The following is a 27,627-nucleotide window of genomic DNA, read 5'->3' on the forward strand; positions in this document are numbered from 1 at the left end:
CCGGCCACAAAGCTAAAATAAAAACAATTTTCTCAAATTATGGAAGCGATGGACCCGTAAGACGAGATAACCGTCTGAAGAGAGAGACAGGGTCAACGGCCATCCCCCAATGACGTATTCACCACGATCCCTTCAGTCACGGCAGACGAAAGCGCAATTGTGCGCCGTGCCAATAATATCGCCGCAATCTTCTGATTCCATCTCCGTAATACTGTATGCTATCAACTGTCTACTGAAATTAGAAACAATGCCACATGTTGAAGGCAAGTGGTAACCGTTTCGGAAAAAAATATTTCCGGCATCGTAAAGCCTTCAGTGATTCTTAAAATATTTTTATTACTCTATTTTCCGTCATAGTGACCTAGAACTCCAGCAAGAAAATAACAGTTGCCTCCGTCACCAGCCACCTTCAGCTCATGAGAAGGATGCATTCGTCCATTCCCAAACACTCGGAGAAAACCTCACTGTCAGTGCTCCACTCAGGATGTTCACTTCGACAAGACTACAACGGATTTCCTTCTTGAATTTTCCTAGCCGATATAGCAATTTGTATTTAATGCCCACTATGTCCACAGAACGTTGTCTCTAATTTTATTTCGTAAAGCGTATACACGTTTTATTGTTGTTGTTGTTGTTGTCTTCAGGACGGAGAATGTTTTGATGCAGCTCTGAACGCTACTCTATCCTGTGTAAGCCTTTTTTATCTCGGAATAAACACTGCAACCTACGTTATTTTTAACTTAGTAGCTGTATTCATTTCTTGGTCTCCTCGCGTTTCACGCCTGGAAAAGGCTGCAATACAGACAAATAGCTTCCGAAAAGACTCCCAAAGACTTAAATGTGTACTACATGGTAACAAATTTCTGTTTTCCAGATTTATTTATTTTTTACTTATGCCAGTCTGCATTTTATGATCTACTTATGTCGACGTCAGTAGTTGCTTTGCTGCCTAAACAGCAAAACTCCTGATTCTAATGTCTCATTTCCTAATCTAAATTCCCTAAGCTGATTTGACTCGATTCCGTCTTCTTACTTTTGTTGACATTCGTCATTAAATCCCATTTTTAAAACTCTGTCCATTCCGTTCAGTTACACTTCGAAATCCTTTGCAAACAGAATTACAATGTCATTGGGAAACTTCAAACTTTTACTTCTTATCGCTCAAATTACGTTCCGTTTTCAAATTTATTCAGCTAGCCCAATGTACAGACTGAATAACGTAGAAGACACGATACAACGCTGTCTCGGTTCACTGCTTCCCATTCATGCGCTGATTCTTGCAGTCTTGCCTCAGTGTCAGTTTTAAGTAACCTTTCGCTCGCTGTATTTTATTCCTGCTACCTTCAGAATTTCAAAAATTGCATTCATGTGAGCATTGGCAAAAGTTTCTAAACGTAGATTTGCCTTTCTTTAATCTTTTTTTACGGTAAGTCGTTTAGTCAGTAATGCCTCGCGTCTTTCCGCGTTTCTCCGGTACCTAACCTGATCTTCCCCGAGCTAGTAATTTTTTCAGTCAGTATTTTGCAAGCTTAATTAAGTGCGTGCTTATGAAGGCAGAACGCGGATAGGCACACGACAGGAGTTTGACCCTCAGAACTTGTAGTTGTGCATAGCATTCCATGCTGAATAACGATAACACTAAGATTAAAGTGATAATTTCGCAATATTCACGCCCGTGATCACCTGCCTTCTTTGGAACTGGAATTATTACTTCTTGAGGTCTGATACTATTTCGCATGTCCCCCACAAATCATGCACAGGAGGTGGAACTGTTCTGTGAAGGCTGGTTCCCACATCAACGTCAATAATTTCGAGGGAATGTGGTCTGTTGCAGGGCCCTTGTTTCCATTTAGTTCCTTCAGAGCTTTGTCAAATTCTTCTCCCATCTTATCTTCAATTACTTCCTTTTCCTTTTATATTGTTACCAACAAGTTCACTTGTATACCACATCGATACAGGTTGTCCCAGTAGAAACGGTCAATTTTCGCGGGTATGACAGGAACTATCATTTGAAGCAACAATGTCCATTAAACATGGGCTCTAAAATGCAAGCACTTGTGCAAAGTACTGAAGATGAATAAGTGCTCATATCTCTTGCTGTTGTTGCTGTGGTCTTCAGTCCGAAGACTGATTTGATGCAGCTCTCCATGCTACTCTATCTTGTGCGGGCCTCTTCATCTCCGAATAACAGCTCCGGCCTACATTTTTTTTGAATCTGCTTACCTTATTCATCTTTTGGTCTCCCTTTACGATTTTACCACCCACACTTCCCTCCAATACACCCCTTGATGTCTCAGAACGTGACCTATCAACCGGTCAAGTTGCACCACAAATTCCTTGTTCCCGCGCTTCAGTGCGTCCTCATTAGTTACGTGATAGACGCATCTAATCTTCAGCATTCTTTTGTAGCACCACATTTCGAAAGCTTCTATTCTCTTCCTATCTAAAGCGTCTATCATCCATGTTTTACTTCCATACATGGCTACATTCTAGACAGATACCTTCAGGAAAGACTTCCTAACACTTAAATCTATATTCAGTGTTAACAAATTACTCGTACCTATCTTCTAAGATTAGTCAGTACTGCCTCGTGTGTTCCTACATTACTCGGGAATCCAAACTGATCTTCACCTAGGTCTGCTCCTATCAGTTTTTCCATTCTCCGGCAAAGAACTCGTGTTAGTATTTTTCAAACGCCGGCCGTTGTGGCCGAGCGGTTCTATGCGCTTCAGTCCGGAACCACGCGGCTGCTGCGGTCGCAGGTTCAATCCTGCCTCGGACATGGATGTGTGTGATGTCCTTAGGTTAGTTAAGTTTAAGTAGTTCTAAGTCTAGGGGACTGATCATCTCAGGTTTTAAGTCCCATAGTGCTTAGAGCCATTTGAACCATTTTTCAAACATGACTGATTGAACTGATTATTCGGTAATTTTCACACCTGTCAGCAACTGATTTCTTTGGAACTGGAGTTACTACATTATTCTTGAAGTCTGAAGGTATTTAGCCTGTTTCATACATCTTGCACACCAGATGCAAGAGTTTTGTTATGGCTGGCTCTCCCGAGGCTATCAGTAGTTCTGATAGAATATCGTCTACTCCCGGGGCCTTGTTTCGATTTAGATCTTCCAGAGCTTTGTCAAATTTTCATGGCATCATATGTACCATCTCATCTACATCTACGTCAACATAGCCCTTAAGGTACGCATTTTACACCCCATGTTTACTAGACCTTTAGCCTTCGAATGATCGTAGCTGTCATATCCTCGACTCTTGGCCATTCCTTCCGGGACACACTGTTTATTTCTTCTGAAGGCGATGTGCTGAACTCACGCCTCTCGATAAGGCATCGGAATGATGCCACATGGCAGAGAGTGAAGGGCGACATTGCGTGGTCTTCAGGGCCTGACAGCGAAGTTCCGTCTTTCAGTTTTGCCTTCTATGCACAGTAGTAGCTTCCCATCTGAGCTCTTGAAATACATACAGCTGCTTCTCTTATCTCGAAACGTCCAATGTTCTATTGACGGCATCTGTTTCCCCTAGTGTTGCATCCTTCTACAGTCCTGTATTTGTCCTCTGGTCAATCTTGCTTAGTCACTTTGCGCTTTTTATCAATGTCCTTTTTGTTTAGGTTTCTGTATTCCATTTCGCCTGTGTCATTTTCTGCATTTCTTAATATTTTATAACATCATGCCTTTCATAACTACTGTGATCTTGTATGGATACCACTCCCTTTCCTCACCAATCGCTTCAATGAAAGCCGATTTCTGCCAAGTCAGTATCAGAACTGCGGGATGACAAATGACTGAAAGGTGTGAGAGCAGTAGCGCAACGGTGACGCTATGAGCGGCGCCCCTTTTGATTCACTCGACCTTTCGTCCACCGGAGAGCCGGGATCCTCATTAAACAAGAGGAGCTTCCCGCTGCGAGCCAGGGGGAAGCCACAGCGGCCAGACCGTTAATCCCACACGAGGCAAAAAAGTAATCGACAGGCCCAACCATAAATCTCGCCCACTCCGGCTCAGGTGAAAGACGGCGAACAACAAAAAGGGCTTCTTTACACTCCTGCTCTCAGCTGAGGCCTGTCTCACAACAGAGGTCGTAAGAAGGCGCAGGAGCTGATGTCGAATAAAATACGTGACTGAGGAGAATCGTTAAGTCGAATTGTCACCGAACGTAGTACCACAGTGGTGACGACTCTGAACTCGCATCCGGGACGAGCAGCCTTCAGATTTTCCTAAGTAAAGTCATTGTAGGTGGACACCAATATGCATTTCTCAAAGTTAACTAGTTGTTGACTTACTGCTCCGACTCACACGACCTCCGTGCCGATCGGACGTAATTTCTATCATGCTTTTGGAAATATCGTGCAATTTCCCCAAGAGTTACTAAAAGGACGTTTCCCAGATCGCCAAATTTGAATAAAAGTGGAAAAATGTATATGAACTGAATATACTTGAACCAGGCTTTTATATTATATTGTATATTACATATCATATTATATATTATGTTTCTGGTGCAGATGAACTTCAAAAGGCGTAAAAGATCGTACTGGAGATAGTTTGTAACAGAGATAAGTATCGATTGCAATACGACACCATGCTCGTTTAGTTGATGGCATTCTACGTACTGGAGCTAATTTGTAACAGAACTAAGTATCGATTACAATACGACACAAAGGATATACACTAACGACATTGAAAAGAAAATAGTACCAATTCACAACGAGGTTAGAGAACTGGCAAAAGAGCTTGTGTTTCTAGTTGAAAACAATGACTAGATGGGAAAAAAACAGAATATCTTTGTCTGACTCCTCTTTCCAGCCTGAAGACGTCTAATTGAAGCACCAGAATTGGCTTGCTTAATATCTGATCAATGCGAAATTGGCCACTAGATGCCAGGAGAGGCGGACCCACTAGTATAAAATGATACAAAGGGAATATTAGGTTGTTAGCAGAGAAACGGTAACAGTAAAATGGGTAAACCAGCAGAGCTCCGTCACTTCGAAAGTGGTCTATTCATTTGATGTCACCTGACCAACGAAACCATTAGGGACATGTCAACGCTCTTAAAGCTGCCCACGTCGACTGTTGACGATGTGATTGTGAAGTGGAAACGTGAAGCTATAGCTAAACCAACGGGAAGACCACATGTACTGACCGATACTGACCGTCGAGAACTGCGGGGCATGACATCAGTGGAACTTATCACACGTGCGTTCCGAAGCGCTACGGTCATTCTAGGTCGGACAATTACGGTGCGTAGGGAGTCAAAAACAATGGGGTACAACAGACGCGCAGCTCCTCATAAGTTCCTAGTTGACTTTATAGTCAAAGCTAAGCCACATTTCATCTAATGGTTAATTACGCTGTGGTAATCCATTGGAAAGCTTTTACGTTTTGCAAACGCATGCAGAACGTTACCTGTCGTCATGTGTAGGGCCAAGGAGGAGATGGTGTTATGGTATGGGAGAGTTTTTCATGGCATGGTTGCAGTCCCCTTATTTTTGCGTAAGGGAGCACTAAATGCGGAAGGACATGAACATATTTTACAGAATTGTGTCCGGCGGACAGTAGAGGAACGTTCGAATTTGATTATTGTATCAGCATAACCTTGCATCCTGTCACCTAACAGCACATTGGAGGCAATGATTTGTGAACAATATTAGTCTTCAAATGAACGGCATGCCCAATGTTCCGACCGAATGAAACATTTTTGGGGTGAAACTTCCTGGAAGATTAAAACTGTGTGCCGGACCGAGACTCGAACTCGAGACCTTTGCCTTTCGCGGGCAAGTGCTCTTGCCCGCGGAATGCAAAGGTTCCGAGTTAGAGTCTCGGTCCGGCACACAGTTTTAATCTGCCAGGCAGTTTCATATCAGTGTACACTCCGCTGTAGAGTGAAAATTTTATTTTGAGATGAATTAGAACTCGACTTTGCTCCAGACCCCGGCGTTCAGCCGACCGCTGTGGCCGAGTGGTTCTAGGCGCTTCAGTCCGGAACCGCGCTGCTGCTACGGTCGCAGGTTCGAATCCTGCCTCGGGCATGGATGTGTGTGATGTCCTTAGGTTCTAAGTCTAGGGGACTGATGACCTCAGATGTTAGGGCCATTTGAACCCGATGTTCACTGTTTTCTCTCGTTTCAGCTCTTGAGGAAGAATTGGCTGCCATTCCTCCAGAGACATTCAGACACCGTACTGAAAATGTCCCCAACAGAGTTCAAGATGTCATAAAGGTAATGTGTGGACGTACGAGATACCAATGTCCTCTAATAGCTGTCCAGCTACTTTTGATCAGATAGAGTATAATCTTCAGTGCACTGACATACATTCAACAAGTTCCTTGTTTTTGTCATAACAGATTTGGTCGCAATCAAGACGAAGTGTTAATTCACACCCACTTCTACGCTCTTTATTTTCCTACATGACATGCAACAATCTCTTGTGCAGTACCCACTTCTAAAGCCAGTTTGAACTTTTTTTTTTTTTGCTATCGATGATAATTTCAGCGAATATCTCGTACACCGTGGAGAGAAGTCTTACAGATTTATAGTTTTCTGTGTCCTGTGTGCCTCATTTTCTGTGAATTGGAGCAATCAGTCCATGGCTCCAAGTTTTGTGGCATAATCTTCCTCCGCAGATAGACTCTAAATAATTTGGAACTCAATTTTTATTAGTTTGCCTCATGTCTAAATCACGGTTTCTGCAACACCATCATCAAATACTGTTTGTTTTTAACATACCTCTTGCCGTTCTGATATTCCTTCAATATTTGCAATACACAGGGTGTGCCAAAAAGAACCATCCGATTTTAAAAAATCATAACTATTATGTTATTTGAGATATGTGCGTGAACAACGTACTGTGCAGAAGAGCAAACTCTCGAGTTTTACATGGTTCCCGCCAGGTAGCGTGTGGGCCCACTTCAGTTCTACGAAAAAATGGTGTCGGGACAACAGAAAGCTTTTTGTGCTCTACGTTTTGTGCAATGCGGGCCAGTTCTGCGCTCATAGGCAGCACACCGCTCCTGGTACACGCGGCGCTCGGGGACCACAGCACAGCTACGACACCTGAGGATGGGCTTATAACAGTCCGAAACCGGTCGTGTGAAAATAAAGTATTTTACAACTGAAACGGTATTTTCAACCTCTATAATGCTCAGTTGCCGATGTTCTGCCAACAGGATGGTTTGCAGTAATAACCGTTCACCGTGACTTTCGTATTAGGTACGGTGTGGATCCTCCTACAGCCTAGGGCTGTAGAAGATGGCATGAACAATTCCGAGAAACAGGTTGTTTGTGTAAAGGCAAATCGCCGGGCCGCCCCCGACTGTCACACAGATGTCGGACGCATCCGCCATAGTTTTACAAGGAGTCTGCAGAAATCCGTTCGCCGTGCAACTCCACAGCTCAACTGATTCGAAGGACTTCATTTACCAACAGGATGGGGCACCGCCACAAGGCATCTAGAAGCGCGGGAATTTTTAAATCAAATGATTACTGAACGATGGATCGCTCGCACTGGACCAAATGATACAGCCTTAGAGGCCTTAGAGGTCACAGGAACTGACTATGTGAATACTTCTTGTGAAGTTTTATAAAAGACTGTTTATGCGTCTTGGTTACCAACGACAATGAATGAATAGAGACATCGCAGCTGTGGAAACTGAAGACATGCTCGCTGCAGTGTGGGAACAATCTGAATACCGCATTGACATGTGCCGTGCATCTCAAGTGGGATGTACTGAACATCTACGGAAAGGTATGAATAAAAAATTGGGTTTCACGTTCATCAAAAAACAAAATTACTTGTATATGTTTGTTAGCTTCAGAAATATAGATGTACCAGATCAGATGATTCTTTTTGATACGCCCTGTATTTTTAATATTTTTGTTTACAGTAAAGCCTACTCCTGAATTTCTTCACTGCTCCTTTTCTCTGTGGGAAAGCATGTGTCTCATTTTAATTACATTTGATCTTCATTCTGAAAAACAGCCGTTATGTAACGAGTAACTTTCATGTGTCGTAGAATTGCACCACGCCCGGCGTAACTCACTTGTTATATTTGTCTACTGTGAAAATGAAGCATTCGACCAGCAACCACCAGTTGCCATGAGCCCACAGCAAGCCACAGGCATTGCAGTGGCTTTAATATGATTGGCAATGAAGTTAGTACTCAGGTTGGGTAAATTAGTATCGTTTTCGTGTGTCTTTTACGTGCAGATTTCGCAGTCAGAATGCCAACTCTTTGTTCACGTTTTAAGGTGATTCGTGAGTTACTCCGATTAGAAGTTTATTCAGTGCCACCACGGCGAGGTAGTATGAATACCACCACGGCGAGGTAGTATGAATACTCTTCTGATAACTTATACTCTTTACCTACTGCATTTCGATTTCGTGAACTGGTTAATTCAAGTCCTGTGCCTGGAATGAGCAGTTTCAACCACCTGTAACTGCCTCTGTGTTAGAATACTGATGCACTTTCTTCGGTTTGTGAGCTACTCGTATTTACTTGATTCATTCCTCTCTCCCCACATATATTTTTCTAGTGCCTGTTGCCAATATTTTCGTCAATCGGAGATGGGTAAAGGATGGTTAACAGAGCGAACGTGTTGTGTTGGGAAATCTGACAGTGAAGCCTAAAATGAAAAAGTTCTCTTTAGTTCCCGAATATTAAAGTACGTCAAATTTATATGGAAAAATGTTGCTTTGGTACGATGTACATATACGACATATAAATCACATCACATGCACGAGTCATGTTGTCAGTAAAACTGATTTATATGTATTTGACGACGCTGGTGCTGATTCCGCATTTAACATTTGACGATGCCTCTATGGCTGCAGTACATTAGGACTTTGTTTTTATGAAACAGATCTGATGATGGTCATTAAAGACCGAAACCTGTGATCTGTTAAACAAAAAAGATTGTGACCATAGACGTAAATTAAAGGAAACTCATTACATATACGCGTCACTGTGTTTTTTGGCGACGATGTCGCAGCTTGTGTCCTTAAGTTAGTTAAGTTTAAGTAGTTCTAAGTGTAGGGAACTGATGACCTCATATGTTAAGTTCAAATGGTTCAAATGGCTCTGAGCACTATGGAACTTAACATCTTAGGTGATCAGTCCCCTAGAACCTAGAACTACTTAAACCTAACGAACCTAAGGACAACACACACACACACATCCATGCCCTAGGCAGGATTCGAACCTGCGACCGTAGCAGTCCCGCGGCTCCGGACTGCAGCGCCTAAAACCGCACGGCCACCGCGGCCGGCTATGTTAAGTCCCATAGGGCTTAGAACCATTTGAACCATTTGACAGTGTTCTAGCAGTAGTGGACACCGGAAGATCCTGAGGAAGATCGCAGCAGAGGGGTCGAACCGTCGATCTTTTTAGAAGAAATATGACGCGGTCTAATAGCCTAGAAGATTTTAACTTCAGTGGCAAAGGCCACGACAGCCTGCAGACTTACATTTATTACAATAGCTCGTTTCTGTGATTCCTCTCTTTAAATAAATTCAAGCTTTTGAACACTATCCACAGTTAAGAAGTAATCACTGACTCTCTTCTCCGTCCCCTTCCCAAATACCGAGCCAATCCTCTCTTCTATCGCATCCCCGTCCCCTTCAACCGAAACCCCCTTCCCCTTCTACGTCTTAGGGCGTTCACTGTCTTGCAGCCTGAGTATATAAACATCGTGAAAGTAGTAAATGGTTAACAATGATTATATTATAATCATGATGCTGCCATGAACTGGAAGCAGCGTCTAGTGGTCAGTGCAAAACTTCACGCTTCGTCGTACAGAAACTCCTGTATTTCATGCGAAGATTCGTTGTAGCAGGCGTATCGAAAGAGATGAAGCGGCTCTTCATTCCGTCGCGTCTTCCTGGGAAACCTGTTGGCGGCGTATCGGCGATCGCCTGCAGCGGTGCATTCTCTGCGCGAGGTCAGGGGTCGCCGCCAGGGATCCCGCTGCAGGGCGCCTGATCGAAAAATCACGCCACTCTTCTCGCGCCCAGCAGTGCAATCTTCCGTGCAAAATTAACCCTCCTGGTGCGGAGGCCTTGCGGGAACTTGCTGCTAAATTTTCCCAGAAGGTGGCCGCAGTGCACCTGCGTGCATCACCTTCGAGGCATTAATGTAAGTTAGTACACGCCTCACCGACTTGATCGCCACAAGTTTCCTTCTTTAGGCATAACGTTGCCAACCAGTCAACGTCCACAGCTGGTGCTTCGTTGCCACCAACTTGTTGCATACGAATTGAATTGCAGCTACTGTGCGTCACGCATCAACCCTGGAGCCATATATTCAGTATCCTTCACAACTATCGGAGGATCACCACGAATCTGTGGGCACCAGTTGTAGTAACCCGCTTGCGGCAGAATAAATTAGCTGCAGCGGTGCATTCTCTGCGCGAGGTCGAGGGTTACCGGCAGGGATCCCGCTGCAGGCCACCTGATCGAAAAATGTCCTATGGAGGGTGTTCATATCATGGAAAGTAGCAGAGAGAGGAAATCGTGGTTTGCTCCACATCGTTTAGCAGCTCTCAGAGTATTCTCTTTTTTTCTTTGCCACTGTTGCACGTTTGTGCATCAAAATGGAGAGCGACAATGTGACCATCGCCTATGTTCGACGTCAAGGTGCAATAACCACTCACAGAAGACAGGTGGCAGCACTAGCAGTGGAGGGTATATGAAGCGTGTCCGGGAGACGCAGAAAGCATTGTAGTTGCTGTCATAACTGCTGTTTTTAAAGTGCTCATGTGCCGCCTTGGTTAAAGTATGCTGTACATGATGAAATTGCGCTATCCAAAACCGGCGCCGAAGCAACCGTGGTGCACGACGGACTGCAAATGCCGGGGTGAACGGAGGCTGCGGACATGTTTACAGGTGAATAGGCGTATTGAGAAACTGATCGCACGGATGAAACAAAGGACTACCGACAGCGTCTCTTCAGCTGATGTTGTATACGGGCCTCGCAGCAGGCGGCTGGTTCGTGTACCCGTGCTGGATGCTGTTAATTAGCGACGACGGCCGGAATTTGGAAGCCAGTGCCACAACTGCACGTCCGCTGGGTCTCGACAGGCGGCCTTTTCATATGAATCACGTTTTAGGCTCCATTGGCGTGAAACTTAGGACATACATTGTATAGCACTAATTGCTATAGTGAAGATGAAGATTGTGTAATGATATAAATATACCGGGTGATCAAAAAGTCAGTATAAATTTCAAAACTTAATAAACCATGGAATAATGTAGATAGAGAGGTAAAAATTAACACACATGCTTGGAACGACAAGGGGTTTTATTAGAACAAAAAAAAAACAAAGTTTACAAAATATTCGACAGATGGCGCTGGACAGCAAAACGTCAGTGGCTGCGCATGACAATCGTGTATAAAAGGAGCTGTAATGAGAGAGAGAATCAGATGCGCCAGCAGTCGCAGCATGTTGACGTTACCTGAAAAGGCGCTTTTAGTGAAGCTGTATTATCAGAATGGGGAATGTGCTAGTTCAGCGTTACGATCCTATCGCCATAGGGATTCGAACGTGTAAAGGTCCTTTGACAAATGCAGCTGTGGAGAGATGCCACGGGTTGTTTAGACGATAGACCGAGCACAAGGCGTAATGCTGCTGAGACAGTTCAGGAAGAAATGGAGACTGTAGCTGGTTCGTCTATGCACGGGAAAGTCAGCGCTCGTGCAGTCGCACGTCGCACCGGCATTCCATACACTACTGTTTGGTTGGCACTTAGGCGTACCCTCCGATGCTATCCGAACAAATTCCATCGGCATCATGAACTGTTACCTGGCGATTTAGCGAAGCGGAGGGCATTTGCGGAGTGGGCGTTCCAAAAGATGGCGGAAGATGACGATTGGTTGAGTAACGTGTTGTGGACCGACGAAGCTAATTTCACGCTCCGAGGGTCTGTCAACGCCCACAACTGCAGAATTTGGGCTACCGAAAATCCTAGAATTGTCGTGGAAACTCCATTGCATGACGAGAAAGTCACGGTATGGGTTGGATTTACCACATCTACCGTTATCGGGCATTTTTTCTTCTAGGAAATGCGTGATTCTGGTTTTGTAACTCACTGCTACCGTGACGAGTGAGAGGTACGCCGATATGTTACAGAATCGCATCATCCCCAGCCTGGCTGATAAACACCTGCTGGAACGTACGATGTTTATGCAGGATGGCGCTCCACCCAATATTGCTAGTCGCGTGAAAAATCTCTTGCGCGCGTCGTTTGGTGATGATCGTGTGCTCAGCCGCCACTTTCGTCATGCTTTGCCTCCCAGGTCCCCAGACCTCAGTCAGTGCGATTATTGGCTTTGGGGTTACCTGAAGTCGCAAGTGTATCGTGATCGATCGACATCCCTAGGGATGCTGAAAGACAACATCCGACGCCAATGCCTCACCGTAACTCCGGACATGCTTTACAGTGCTGTTCACAACATTATTCCTCGATTACAGCTATTGTTGAGGAATGATGGTGGACATATTGAGCATTTCCTGTAAAGAACATAATCTTTGCTTTGTTTTACTTTGTTATGCTAATTATTGCTATTCTGATCAGATGATGCGCCATCTGTCGGACATTTTTTGAAATTTTGTATTTTTTTGGTTCTAGTAAAACCCCATCTCATTCCAAGCATGTGTGTCAATTTGTACCTCTCTATCTACATTATTCCGTGATTTATTCAGATTTCAAATTTATATTGACTTTTTGACCAACCGGTACTTTGTGGGACAAAACCTCTCGCTGTGTGTACTGCTCTTCTTTGTTAACGCTCGATCTCCCATAGTGACGTCATACTGGGGCTGCCGCTGAAGCCTTTCTCCTGCAATTAGGCAGCCGGAAGGTAAAGAGCGAGTACAAAAAGGAGCAGCACATCCCATGACACGCTTTGTCCCAGGAAGTACTTTGCTCTCCTACATTGGCTCCGACGCAGTAACTGCTAAGACCTTTACTCATCCATATCCGAAATCATTTATCAGTCACGTTTAGGCCTAGTCTAGTCCCTATTACGGAGCTCAAACATAATTAAAGATGCTGAATGTTATTGGTGGACGTCAGTGATTGTGCCAAAGTAAATCCTTATATTTGAATTCTCATAGCAGTTTTTGTCTGATAGTGCTCTTTGATTTATCTTCTCTGTTTTCCTCGATCTACATTTTTTTAGTACATTCCCTTTCTTTAGTCCATTCTGAGAACTAAATCGTTGCTGCAGGAGATAATAGAAAGTAACATTCCATCTGCGGAATAGGAATTTCTTAATCACTTCACGACGTTCACAATAGTGTTACTTTCAAGTGTGGGCGTGTCGGCCTCCAAAATAACAGCTTGGATAACACGCTGGATTTCGGTTTTTTACCGATGGTCAAACTTTCCTTCTTCCTATTACGATACTTGATACTATGTTACATTGTTCTCGAGCGAATTTCCATGATGGGCGTGGATGACCAAGTCACGTAACACAGAATAACCGTACTGCGCCCATTCACAGTACTGAGCTATTGTTTCGGTAGCGCTCCCTATTGCCGGACACCTGTAGCTGCGTCTGTTGCTGAAACGCAAGCGTTGCGCAGCTGGCGGTGGGTGATGGCTGCCGCCACAACCGCAGCTCATAGCTGGGCCGCAGAACCTCGTTTTCGAAACAAGAGGTCGCTGTCCCCCTTACTGGGGACTCTGCGGTTTTCGGTGCTTCAAGCCCTCTTTCTCACAGAAACATTGGAGTACTAGCTTCAGGATTTTGTCTTTCCCATTAGGCACATACCAACACTAAGTTCACATTCGCCTAGCACTATTAATAAATCCCCTATAAATAAAGGAATAAAGTGGTGCTATAACGGAGCAGGACTGATCACTGATACGATCGTGCAAATCGCAATCACAACTGTTTTTGTTATAGTGGTCCACTAAGGGGATCATAAACGATTGAACCAGTAAGTTAAAAAAATAGTGATTACACAAAAGACATAGACAATCGTCCCCCCCCCCATCCCCCCCCTCCCTCCCCCAAGAAAAAGAAAAAAGACGCGGACGCAGTTGACTATATTTATTGGCAAATTATTTATATACAGAGTCTCCAAAAAGAGAACACCGACAACACTTGGTATGTTGTGCAGAAAATAAACCTGATCGGTTTTTAAGAAGTAACCCTTATTCGGAACGCACGGTTCGGGCACTGTAGAGCGTCAAAGTCTGAGAACGAACGATTGTGACGATATGTTCCGATTCGTTTTGATATTTGTTTTGGTTTCTGAATACGACAGGTATGGAACCCTTTAGCCATCTGTGTAATACGAATAGACGACCTGCGCCACATAACATTATTGCGCATGTGCTACATTCCTTTACACAGCTCTTTTGCGCGCCCTATTGTGGACCTTGTGTGGTATTCCAGTGAAGTAACGATATTGACAGCAGTGCCCCATCTACCAGTACTCAGCTGCGGGAATCACCAACATGGTGCTTGCATACTGCAAAGCGAATTGGAATGATAGAGCTGCTGCAAGATTGTATGCGGAACGTTTTCCAGACTGACGTAACCCACATCATTCCACGTTCGCCACCATCAAGAGGCGTCTAAGAGAAGCCGGAAAGTTGCACTTAGGTATTTTTTGCCTAATGTATATCCATTGTACAGTAAAGTTGTAGCACTTTGTGCTTAGTAGTTGCGAATTCTATCCCCCGTCTACTGTCTGTTCTCTGGCAGGTGCCGAAACGTGATACGAGTCATCCACGATCGGCTAGGACACAGCAATTGAAGAGGACGTTGTGACAGTGTTCTAAGAGGTCCAAGCCACCATCACTCGGCAGGTGGCACATGCGCTGCAAACGGGTAAAAATGCCGTGTGGCGTGTTTTCCGTGAACACCGGTTCCATCTGCAGGAGTCCAGGTATTACGGCAGATGGACTACCTACGACGGGTAAAGTTTGCGCAGTGGTATTTACAACGACACGTACTCCAGCCACAGTTTCCGAGCTTGGTACTATTCACAGGTGAATGCACGTTTACTAGAGACTTGAACAACATGCATGTTTGGACGGAAGAAAATTCGCGTGTGCTGGCGATTCAAAATTCCTAACACGGGGCCGGTATTAACATCTGTGTCTGGATAATTTGTGACCATATCATTGGGATATATCTACTGCCACACAAAAAGGACCGATCTACTTCACATTTATTCGAGATGTTTTGCCTACCCTATTGGATGTAATGCCACTAAAGTTTCGGATGGACATGTGGCTGTAGCACGACGGAGCTCCATCACGCTTTGATGTCGATGTGCGGAATTACCTCAGCGTCGAATATTCCAATAGATGGATTAGTAGAGGTGGACTACTTCCAGGGCCAGCACGATCGTGGTGTGATAGTGTCCCGCAAAACCCAACAAGGGGTGCAAGTCTGCTCGATGGTAAACACGACCACACCATAATACCATCTCCTCCTAATTTTACTGTTGGCACTACACACGCTGGCAGATTAAGTTCATCGTGCATTCGCCATACCCACACCCTGCCATCGGATCGCCACGTTGTGTACCGTGATTCGTCATTCCTCAGAACGTTTTTCCACTGTTCAATCGTCCAGTGTCTATCCTCCTTACACCAAGCGAGGCGTCGTTTGGCATTTACCGGCGTGATGTGTAGTTTATGAGCAGCCCGCGAGCATGAAATCGCCGGCCGCTGTGACCGAGCGGTTCTATGCGCTTCAGTCCGGAACCGCGCTGCTGCTACGGTCGCAGGTTCGAATCCTGCCTCGGGCATGGATGTGTGTGATGTCCTTAAGTTAGTTACGTTTAAGTAGTTCTAAGTTCTAGGGGACTGATGACCTCAGATGTTAAGTCCCATAGTGCTTAGAACCATTTGAACGATCTGAACTTCACTGCGCCGAGATTGCCTTTTACTATGTGCTCCATACCGGAGTCTGTAGGGGGGTCCAACGCCGTCGTATTTGTACGATCGTCCTTCGTGAATAACTTCTTAAAACTTCGGCTTTTCTATTGCTGTTTTGTATTGTCACACACAAGACTGGCGCACGAGTGACTGGGTAGAAACCTTCGATGCCCTTAGTGATTTTACCGGAATTTTTTCGGATAGTCGGCAAGATCTACGGTACGATGGTGGCTTTGCGGACACACGAATCTCTACTAACTTTTTCCTGTTGTCATTTGTGCATTCTTTGTGTGCAACAGTCTCTGCTTACTAAGTGTTTTCGAGTTTTGTTATTAAACCACTGTGCGTCTTTTCCGTGCTTAAACCATTTAGTTGGCATATATTTATCCAGAGCGTGATGTACTGCCTTTTATTCGCCTGTTCTCGACACGCGTCCTGTGATGTGTGATCTCATCGCCAATCTTATGTGATCTAACCAAATTTTAACATTTTAAGCCTAGAGCTAGTTTCCCGATAAAATAGATAATTCTAAATTTTGTCTTTCTTCGACATATTCAGTTAAACTGAGTACATGTATTTGTCTACAAAAAAGAGTCATATTCACGCCACTCACGCTACTGGTGTAAAGTTCGTGGGAATTTTGCACCTGCCGGGAGCTGAGTGGTGGACTGACTTGGAGCGGCCGCTGTCCACGTGCATTCCAGCACGGACGGGCGGCGCAGCCGTCGCAGGCCCGCCGGCGCGGCGTGTCTTCCCGGAAGGCGCGCGCTGCCTGCCCGCCTCTGCCTTTGGCCGCGGGGTCCGGCTTCGGATCTGGGCCGCTCCCCCGCTGCGAATGGCCTCGATTCCCGCCGCTAGCGCCGCGTTCAGCCGCCACGGTGCGCGAATCCGAACGAGCGGACACCGATTTCGTTGAGAAAAGCACTCTGTTAATGTCACTACGTTTACATGCGGCTTCCGAAACCGGATTTGGTGAACCGATTTCGCTGTGGCGCGTACAGTTGGTCATGTGGACACTTCATTATCGATTAGTATCAAGTTACTACCTCCGTTGTTTAACTGAAGAGAGACAGCCATTGAAGAGAAACCGGAACAGCTGATTTCCAAAGGCCATTTGTGTAAAACAACTAACGATAGGAAAACCGATATTTGACTGGTTTATCAAATTTGCTGCAGGTATTAACATGTAAACACGACAGCGAAAGAGGGTTTTCGGAAGTGAGATTCCATCTCCCGGAAGCTGTGTCTCAAAAGTAGCGTTTCTGGCTGAACCGCGTGGAGCAGCTGTCAGGATACTAGCCTCCTGTCTGTAGGGATGGGAACAACCGGATGAAAACAATCGATTCATTCGGCTGTAGTTTTAAGTATCGATCATTCATTCATTCTTTCCAGCGAAACCGGTCTGTATGAGCGACCGAATGAAAACAATCGACGCAGTACGGCGCATTCAAATCTGAGCTGAAACATTCGACTATTTTGCCATCGTTAAATTATTATTGTCGGCGGCATTCAGCTCTCGCCTGTCTCTTATTGCCGTTCCGATATACGCTTTTTTATTGAGTGCCAAAAAGTAGCTTTTACTTCAGTTATTCGTCCGTGTTTATGAATAGGCATCTACTTAATAGTGAACTTCGTGCCTGCATGAAAGAGCCGAAACGGTCAGTGGCGTGGGAATGGAAGGAATCATATGGCATGATAAAAAGAGATTTTCAAGATAAATTCAATCCAGTGTACCGTTTCTGGAAGATTGATTCATATTCTGAAACTATATGAATTAAATAAATTGAAATAAATTAACGAATGCTGACAAATATTTCTCGCAAAAAATATTCCCCACGGGTGATATTGTATGTTCAAAAAGCAACTGATTAAGTCACCAAACAATTAAAAGAAGTTGTGTCTTATAGTCTTTTTGTTCAAGTGACCTCAGCACGTACTGAAACAGAAGTTACCAGTAATGGCTATAGACCAGAGGAACGAGAGACAGGGGTCCAATAAATTAGATAAAAGAAAGGTAAGTCTTTTATTTCAATATAAATTTATGATGTAGCACCTGTTATTAACCTTTTAAAACCTACCAAAAATCCACACTTGATGCGAGAAGTATGAAAAATTTATATGTAAGCTCAATAAGTACATGAATTTTGAAAATACTTAATTTTTATTCATACAATTTCTAATCACCTCTCTTTCGTATAAAATACATTATTTCTTTCTACCAAATTGGCAACCTTAGTAGTTGTTCATGTATAACCGAAGGGGCTGACTGGAAACATCCGAATAACTGCCATGTCCGCCAAAGGCTTGTGTCACTCGCTTGCAACACGCTAAGTGAAACCATTCAGACTCACAGCCTGAGTAAACCATTCATAGAGCTCACATTGCCGCAGAGCCTAGTTTCATTCTCTTGCAAAAAAAAAAAAAAAAATAAAAAAAAAACCATCAGTACCTGTGTGGCCATGCGGATTTAATGGAATATTAAACTTAGACTCAACTACATATAATTGATGATAGATCACAGGTCAAACGACGCGTAAAAAACAAACGACTAGAAGCATCCTCAGGCACGGGCACACGTATGATTACGTTTAGGTTGAGCCTATGAGAAATCCTGAACCGATTCAAGGCTGTAGAATAAATAATGTACACTACTAGGTAATGAACAACTGAATAACTATTGCTATATTGTAATCTGTGAGTTGCGTAACAGACTCAAGTTCCTCTTTTATTCAACAAATTTTGTGCAGACAGACCACAAAAAGTAACAAATTCTGTAACTGATAATTTAATATTAACAAGAAACTACACCTGGAGCTGATTAAAATTTCTTTGGTAATGCGAAAGATTCAGCTAACTAAATTTATAAATGTAATAAAGGTTTCGAGAACATTGTAGTCTGAAATGTTATACTACAAACCATATCAAGCATTATTCGTTTAATAAACTGAAAAGCCTTTTCCTTGGTGAAATCTCTCTTTATTAATGTTCCTGGTGCGTTAAGCCTTTTACGTCATGGAATCTTCAGTGAATTAAATACGTAATAATACAGTTTTTTTTATTATATGTGGTATTTACGGATTATAAAACAGTCGTGTATATGCATATGTGTTACCACAATGTTAACATCTCTGAAGTAAAATAAAAATCATGCTCGCACATGCGCACACCCACCCACACCCACACCCACCCACACCCACCCATCCACACACACCCATACACACAAAGAGAGAGAGAGAGAGAGAGAGAGAGAGCGACAGAAAGACAGAGAGGGAGAGAGAAAGACAGAGAGAGAGAGAGGAGAAGAAAAATGAAAAGATGTTCATTTGACAGTATTTACTTTGTTGGGGTACCACCATTATCACTTAGGTAAACAAGAGACATCAAGTGAAACTACAGTTACCAAGTAACCACACAAATATCTCGTAGGAAACATCCGCAATTACTTCCAGCCCAGTAATAGTGCAACACATTTGTTAGCTTACAAAATATGAAAACAAAAAGAATGTGACGTAAAAATATGTCTATGATTGATAAGTGCAGTTATAGTGCGACCTCTGATCTATGACCAGATGAGAGCAGTCGCAGGTCTCGGGCGGCAAACCGAGTAATTATAAGTAATACATTAGCAACGTAGAAAATTATGAAGTGAATTATTTTATAATGTGTAAGTGTCGCATGTAAAGTCCTAGTTAGTCCTAGTTAAATTCACTGAAAACACTTTAATATAACGGACGGAACGCGTGTGGAACACAGACTGAAGCAAGAACAAAGGCGCTTCAAATCCTTTTTCTTCTTTTTTTTTTCTCCAATAGTCTTTGGTTTGATGTGGCACGCCAGTCAGAGTAGCACTTGCAACGTCCGTCCTCAATTATTTGCTTGACGTATTCCAATCTCCGTCTTCCTCAACAGTTTTGTCCGCCACAGCTCCCTATAGTACCATGGAACTCATTCCTCGATGTCGCAACACGTGTCGTATAATACTGTTCCTTCTCCTTATCTGTTTTCCACATTTTCCTTTCCTGTCCGTTCTGCGCAGAACCTCCTCGTTTCTTACGTTATGAGTCCACCTAATTTTCAACATTCGTCTTTAACATAACATCTCAAACGCTTCGATTCTCTTCCGTTCCGATTTTCTCACAGTCTATGTTTCACTATCAAACGTACATTCTCCGAAATTTCTTCCTCAAATTAAGATCTGTTTTTGATACTGGTAGACTTCTCTTCACCAGGAATGCCGTTTTTGGCAGTGCTAGTCTGCTTTTGATGTCCTTCTTGCTCCGTCTGTTTTATTTTACTGCCTGGGTAGTAGAATTCCTTAACTTCACCTACTTCGTGACCATCAATTCTGATGTTAAATTTCTCGCTGTTCACATTTCTGCTAGTTCTCATTACTTTCGTCTTTCTTCGGTTTACTCTGAATCCATATTCTGTACTCATTAGACTGTTCATTCCATTCAGCAAATCACGTGATTCTTCTTCACTTTCACTCATGATAACAATGTCATCAGTGAATCGTATCATTCTTTCCCCTCGAGTTTTAATCCCATTCCTGAACCTTTCTTTTATTTCGTACATATTTCACCATTTTACATTGTCGCACGCTTCTTCCAGGTCGACAGCCCTACGTGTCTTGATTTTTCTTCAGTCTTGCATCCATTATCAATCGCAACTTCGGAATTGCGTGTCCGGTGCCTTTACCTTTCCCTAAGCCAAACTGATCGCCATTTAACATATGCTCAATTTTCTTTTCCATTCTTCTGTATATTATTCTTTTCTGCAACTTGGATGCATTACTTGTTAAGCTGACTGTGGATAATTTTTGAACTTGCAGTCTTTGGAATTGTGTGGGTGAATTTTTTTTGAAAGGTAGACGGTGTGTCGCCGGACTCATACATTATACACACCAACGTGAATAGTCGTTTTGTGGGTTTGTGGGTAGACGTTTCGTGAATAGTCGTTTGCCACTACCTCCAATGATGTGGTAAATTCTGATGGAATGTTCTCTCTCCCTTCTGCCTTATTTGATCTTAAGTCATCCAATTCTGATTCTAATATGGGTCCCCCATGTCTTCTAAATCGCCTCCTGTTACTTCTATCGCATCAGATAGACCTTCCCCCTCATAGAGACCTTCAATGTACTCTTTCCACCTCTCCTCTGCATTTAACAATGGAATTCCAGTTGCGCTCTTGATGCTATCACCTTGCTTTTAATTTCACCGATGGTTGTTTTGAATTTCTTATGTGCTGAATCTGTCCTTCCGCCAATCGTTTCTGATATCTCCTCTTCTCGTGGTTCGTGAACAGAGTATTTGCTATTACTAGCTGACATTTATTACAGAACTCAATTTGTCTTTCTCCTCTCTCATTCCTTGCCGCAATCCCATATTCTCTTGCAACCGTTTCCTCTACTCCTTCCCCTACAGCAGCATTCCAGTCCCATGACTATTAGATTTTCAACTCCATTTACGTACTGTATTACCCTTTTAACATCCTCATCTACTTTCCCTATCTCTTCATCTTCAGCTTGTGACGTCGGCCTGTATACCTTAACTATCGCTCACAGTGTTGGTTCGCTGTCGATTCTCATAAGAACAACCCTATCACTGAACTGTTTACACTAACACTTTCTCTGCCGTATCTTTCTATTCATAACAAATCATACTCTCGTTATACCATTTTCTGCTGCTGTTGATATTGCCCTATACTCATCCGACCAGAAATCCTTTTCTTTTCATTTCACTTCACTGACCCCTGCTGTATCTAGATTGAGCCTTTGCATTTTCCGTTTCAGATTTTCTAGTTGCCCTGCCATACTCAAGCTTCTGACATTCCACGCCCCGCGTCGTAGAACATTATTCTTTCATTGGTTATCCAGTCTTTTGTTCATGGTCATCCCCCCCTGGACAGTGCCCTCCAGGAGATACGAATAAGGGACTTTCCCAGAATTTTCCAGAGGAGAGATCATCACAACACTTTTTCCATTAAGGGTAACATGTCCTGTGGATTGACGTAATGTGTCTTTATGCAATGGTTTCCATTGTCTTCTGCATCCTCATTCTGTTGATTATTGCTAAATCCTCCGCCTTTAGGGGCAGTCTCCCACCCTATGGGCAAGAGTGCCCTGAACCTCTGTCCGCTCATCCGCCCTCTTTGACAAGGCCGTTAGCAGAGCGAAGGTAACTTCTTATGCCGGAAGTCTTCGGCTACCAACGCTGATTGTCAATTAAAGTTAGGTCGTGGTGGGACCAAGGACGGTTTACTTTTTAACCAAAACGCTATCCCTGGACCACAGGTGCAACCGAACTTTTATGAAACGAATATTTCGGTACTTGTTGCGGATAATGGCCACGCAAAAAAGCGTTCTCCCACAAAACACGCTGAATATAACTCTTGTTTTTAGGAAACCTGCTATTTTCTGAATTTTTTGCTACAAGGACCCGTTACCTCCCTTGGCACATTACAAAATGATAATTATGAATTATCCGTTTTGTTAGTTCAGTTGCCTCAGGTTCTTGCGAAAATACATTGACAATCGTGAAAAGACATGTAATATGTAACCACCAACAAAATTTTAATTTAACAACACTCAGATAGTGCGAAAGTACTTATTGTGGTTGCCTGCACTTTGGAAACAGATCAGCATAGCTCGTTGTGTGACTCTTCCATTCCCATCCGTGGACGAGGTGCAACTCTTCATGAGGAAACCCGCCCATAGTTCTGTATATCACTGTTAACGTACAACTGATTACCACCGCGAGTCCTTTATACCAAAAGGCTCAGCAAACATCGTGGAACACTCTCGGAAATACTGTCGGTAGGCTTCGGGCTAACCCCGTACCTCAGTAAAAGGAGTTTCGCGCAGGATCAAATCTTCTAACAGGGATGTCACATAAATTTACAACATAGTTCTCGATAACACAAACGTGACTATTTTATAGATTTAACTAAAAATTATTGTTGTTTAGTCCTTAATGTGATGTAGTTCTCTGCGCTAGTCGCTTTGTGCCAGCCTGTCCATATCTGCATACCTCGTACAAACTAGATCTATTTTGACCTGTTGGTTTTACTCAAGCCTTTCTCTGCCTCTACAGTTTTAATCCGCTCCCCCCTTTCCCCCCTCCCTGCTCACACACAGATTTCCTTTCATTACTAAATTAATGATATCTGTATGCATTCGGACGTGTCCGTCATAATTTTTTTCTCCGCAATTCGACTCAGTACCTCCTCATTAGTTATCCAATCTACCGACCTAACCTTCAACATTCCAACATTCTTCTGTAGAATTACATTCCAAAAGCCTGCATTCTCTTCTTGTTTATCATCCACGTTTCACTTCTTTTCTATGCTCCAGGTAAATCAATTCAGAAGAGGTATTCTAACACTGAAATTTGTATTTATGTTAATGTTGTGAATGTAGTGACTAAATACTACTATTAATTCACCCCAGTCATCCACGATAGCAGAATTCCGCACTAAAACAGAAATGTAGCAACACAATAATAAAAAATATTTATTTACAAATGGTAGCCCTACCTTCGTACAATTTGATGCATAGCACCTGATGTCCTAACTAAACATAATTATACAAAGGGTGAAGAAAAATGCCACACTTGGCCGTCGGCATGCGATTATTCATCCTAGTTCAAGACAAATGTGTATCTAGCAACACCTAGTTCCCCCCCCCCCTCCAGTTGGTTTAATAGAAATGCGGTTTAAAAAACGAGGCTGCGGCAACACTGTAACAGCGTGCAATTTGCCCAAGAGCAGGTAGTATGAAGTCTCGTGACGCGCCGGAGCTGCCCCATTCGATCCGTGAGACGAGGCAGTGACGTGGGGAACTGATACGTAGACTCACCGCTTTTCGAGTCACGTTCACTCCAAATTTTTTATTTTTTTAAATAGTTAAAGCATCAAGTAGCGTCCAACTCACACCTCCACAATGCGGTATCGTGTGTATTTCTTTCCGTTACTGTTACCTATATTTAAACATTACGACATATCGCCGGCCGGTGTGGCCGTGCGGTTCTAAGCGCGTCAGTTTGGAACCGCGTGATCGCTACGGTCGCAGGTTCGAATCCTGCCTCGGGCATGGATGTGTGTGATGTCCTTAGGTTAGTTAGGTTTCAGTAGTTCTAAGTTCTAGGGGACTGATGACCTCAGTAGTTGAGTCCCATAGTGCTCAGAGCCATTTGAACCATTACGACATATCACGAACTTCTTACAGACGTAAACGAGCTGCTCGGAGTAGCCGAACGGTCTCATGCGGCTTGCCACGGTTCGCACGGCTTCACCTGTCGGAGGTTCGAGTCCTCCTTCAGGCATGGGTGTGTGTTTTCTCCTTAGCGTATGTTTGTTTAAGTTAGATTAAGTAGTGTGAAGCCTAGGGACCTATGACCTCAGAGGTTTGGTCCCAGAGAAACTTACCGCCACAACCACCACGAAAACGATCGCTTTGCTTCGTGTGTGAACATAAATGAAGCCATAGAATGGAATAGAAAATAATATCGGATACGGTAACATCGTCTGTATCAAATGAAGTACAAAAAGCACAAAAGGTAAGCTACAATAGACTCCGAATTATGCTACGCATAATATTTCCGTCATGTACGTTTGACACCCAGACTTGTCTTCAAAGAACCGGTACGTGCATGTTCACTTTCGGGAAGATGTTCAAAGTCACGGTGTTCCATTTGCAAACAGTCGCTGGACCATACTTCGCTGGACCGTACGCAACACATCTGCATCCACCATTGCCGAAGCAGCATGCACCCGAGCTATTAGGTCGTGTACATCCATCGGTGGAATACTATAAACTTGTTCCTTTAAGTGATACCACAAATAAAAATCTAGCGGATTAAGGTCTGGGTAATGTGGAGGGCAGAACACACTACCTCCACGACCAATCCACGGCTTGGAGACACTTCATTTCCATAGTTACTCATTCTGAAGTGTTGCGGTGCTCCATCATGCTGTCACTGAACATCAAGTGGAGGATTTCCTAAAGTGTGTGGTAAAGTATTGCAAAGAAATGTGCGATACAGAGTCGCATTCAACTTGTCCAGCAATAGGTAAGGGCCAAAGATCATTCACCCCACGATTCCAGCTCACAGGTTTTTGCCAAAGCGTACCCAAAAACCATTTCCGTGAGTGACATGTGGGTTGTGTTCCGACCAATAATGGCTTTTGTTGACGTTGAAAATACCTTCACGGGTGATGCTAGATTCGTCAGATCATATAACGTTATTTTAAAATGTTAGTTATCGTTGGTCAAAAGCCATTCACAAAACTGCACTCGTCGATTGCGGTCTTCTAGTGGCTGTTGCTGAGTTACATGTAATGATATGGTTGCAGTTCTACATCGTGCATCACTCCGACAACCAGTCTTTGAGGTATCTGGAACTGCACTGCAGTATCATTGCCGAGGTGATTGGTGAACAGTTTCAAGAATCGCGTCCTCTGTTTGTGGAGTACGTCTAGTCCTTAGACGACCTCTATCCATTTAGCTGTGAATCGAGTGTAGCGGTTTCTCGAAGGCGTTGCTCCAATCGACGAGAAACCACCTTATCGGCATGGTGCCTTCGAGGGAACCGTGCAGCGTACGCACGAGCAGCAGCAGCTTGGTTATTCAGCGTACCCAGCACTAAAAGTATATCAACAAATTCATCGTTTGTTTACTACGTTGGGAAGCCGCCATACATGAACTTGACAGGGCCGGTTATTTATAAGACACATCATATTTACGCCAGTGACTGTAACACTTTCTTTATTTCACGATTGCAATATCAGCCTTTACATGTCAGCTCATTTTAAGTTGAGATGGCTTAAAAGCCACAAAAATTTGCACTTGATAATGACATATGGCCGAAATTGCAGTCGTGAAATAAAGAAAGTGTTACAGTCACTGGCGTAAATATGATGTGTTTTATAAAGTTCTACATGACTGTGAACCCAGATATAAAAAGGGCCAGTTACGGTTGTGCCTTGCGCGGTTAGTAGACTCATGCTTGCAGTTAGGCTGTTGTCATGTGACAAAATGATTTCCTACTTGTAAACGGCGAGTACTAGGGAACGGGCGTCTAAAAAATAAACTTGACGAGGATTTGAATCATCATTGGATGGTGGATACGGGTTTGATGTTGTTGCAGCCTATAGTTATTTAACTCATTTTTGTTCGTAACTGATCGTTGTATTTGCTCGGGGCGGACGTCCTATGACACTTGTTCAAGTTAATCGTTGATCCACTAATTCAGTTCATTTGTTACAGAGTGCAGCTAACCCGCTGACCGGACACGCTGAGCTGCTGTGCCGGCATCTGCTCAGTGAACTACGACGGCTGGTAAGCTAGCGCGAGATGATACACATTCCCCTGTACATTCCGATGCGCCGCACGTTGTGGCTCTTGCAAGCTCATCGTTTTCATACATTCATTTTCAAAATATACCCGATCTGTATTTGCTGCATAATCTTTTGTCCTGAATCTGGATGAGGAATCGTATGCCGACCTCTAAATGTGGCTGTTTTCTTCACCCTGTATAACTTTGCTGTCTCTACGCACTCTGTGTATAACTGATGGTAACGTTGCACACACTCTCGATAGCCCAAATAGCGACTGCTAAGTCGAGAGGTAGAATTCAGAATACCGTACTGAGTGCGTTGCAGGCACTGGACTAAACTGTCTGCTGGATCATAAATTCATGAGTGCCCCTGGCGTGTTTTGTTTTTGTGCCTGATGGCGGAAGCATTTCCAGATCTGCTCGTACAAGGCAGAAGTAATGCAGTCTGCGAATGAGAGCGTACCCTATCCTTTGCTGCCCACACTATTGGCGGATGTACACGGCGCTCTGGAGGAAGTAGCTCAGAAACAGAAAGAGGTCCATGGCTGTGAGTGCTCTGTGGATGCTGCTGCATGGACGTGAAGGTCACCAGGCGAGTGGTTGCGTCTCTTTGGTGGCCGCCTCTCGCAGTTGGCACACAACGTAACTAAGTTTCTAAGAAATTTCTTTCTTTCTGTTCCAGTCTGCATTTTATGTCTTCCCTACTTTGGTCGTAGTTATTTTGCTGTCCAAATAACAAAATTCATCGGCTTCTTTCAATTCCCGCAGCATCGCGTTATTCAATTCAACTACGTTCCAGTACTCTTGTGTTAATTTTGTTGATGTGCGTCTCATAACATCTCCATTCCATTCAAATTCTCTTTGCTGTTAGTGACGGAATTACAGCGTCATAGCAAAACCTTATAGATTTTTCCCCTTTTTCTCTAAGAACATATTCTCATTCCAAATCTCTCCTTTGTTTCCTTTACTGCTTGCTCAATGTACTGATTAAATAACAGTGAGTATGGCTATCACAAGGTCTCATTACCTCTTAAATTAATGGTTCCTATTCATGTCCTTCGATACTTATAACTTTGGTTGTAAATAACATTTCACTCACTGTAGTTTATTTCTTCCACCTTCAGAATTTGCAAAGTGGAATAGCAGATTTAAAGAATCGAGATGCCTCAAACTGGAGATTTTCTATTTTCGATAGTGCGCCAAAAATATGTACTTTAACGTAAAATGGAGATTGTTTAGTCGAACGTTTTTGTGTCTCATGCTTCTTGACTTTATACGTGCAAAAATTCTTGCACACTTACGTTGAGGATGAGGGCATTTTTTTAACGTCATCTGTATGTTACGGAGATTAGAGGTCAACATAAACTATAATGATATACGGTCAACC

At 43.5% G+C, this 27,627-nt stretch overlaps 1 protein-coding gene across 1 annotated transcript in view; it reads left to right on the plus strand.

The window, feature by feature from the left end:
• LOC126419661 (uncharacterized) overlaps positions 1-27,627 on the plus strand; it is a 733,764-nt gene that overhangs the window by 247,580 nt on the left and 458,557 nt on the right. Inside the window, exon 3 of the mRNA XM_050086850.1 lies at positions 26,171-26,242. The gene's annotated coding sequence lies outside the window, so the exon portion shown is untranslated. The remainder of the gene's footprint in view (positions 1-26,170; positions 26,243-27,627) is intronic.

Source organism: Schistocerca serialis, chromosome 9 (assembly GCF_023864345.2).
Source record: "Schistocerca serialis cubense isolate TAMUIC-IGC-003099 chromosome 9, iqSchSeri2.2, whole genome shotgun sequence".
NCBI classification, from domain to species: domain Eukaryota; kingdom Metazoa; phylum Arthropoda; class Insecta; order Orthoptera; family Acrididae; genus Schistocerca; species Schistocerca serialis.